Raw genomic sequence first — 724 nt, 5'->3', positions numbered from 1 at the left:
CCTGGGAGGAGGGGTCGCCGCTGTGGGCAGGGGACGGGGCTCGATCAGGCTCCAGCCTGGCCGATGTGGGGTGGTCGGAGGCACCTCAGTCCCACGCTGGGAAGGACACCCCCTTTGTCAGCCCCGCCCCCCGGGGGGCCAGTCGTGGAGTCAGCGAGGTCCCCGAATCCTGCTTGCACTGTCAGCGCGGTCACCGGGAGGCGATTCCTGGGTCTGGCTTCCAGCCTCCCGCCCCCCACCCTCGCTGCCCTGGGGAGAGGACCCCAGAATCCACCCCCGAAAGCCCAGCACTCTCAGGGGGCCCGAGGTCCAGCGGGGTTTGCGGTGGGCCCCAGCGCCTCTCCTGCCCCCTCCGCACCTCCTGGGGTCCCGGGGCTCGGCCTCCCACCCCCCTCTCTGAGGACAGGATTCCGGGTGCCACTGGGGCTCCGCGTCCGCTGCCAGCGTGAGACGGTGGGGGGGGGAGTTCTGCAGGCGGAAAACCGGGGGGCCGGAGCCCCGCCTCCGCCGACCACCGGCCGAGCGTGCGGGCGGGCGGTTGCCATGGCTCCGCGAAGCCAGCCGCGGACGGCCCTCCCTCCCCTTTGTGCCCCTCCGCATCCCCCCCATGCTGCCCCATCTCCCCGCATCTCCCCGCATCTCCCCGCGTGTGCGTGGGGGGGGGCCGGGCACAAGGCTCCTCTGGAGAGCAGGGGCTGCAGCCGAGGCCGGGGCGCGCCCCTCG

This window comes from Pteropus vampyrus, unplaced genomic scaffold, assembly GCF_000151845.1.
Source record: "Pteropus vampyrus isolate Shadow unplaced genomic scaffold, Pvam_2.0 Scaffold386, whole genome shotgun sequence".
Taxonomy (NCBI): domain Eukaryota; kingdom Metazoa; phylum Chordata; class Mammalia; order Chiroptera; family Pteropodidae; genus Pteropus; species Pteropus vampyrus.
This window is presented reverse-complemented; position numbering follows the sequence as displayed.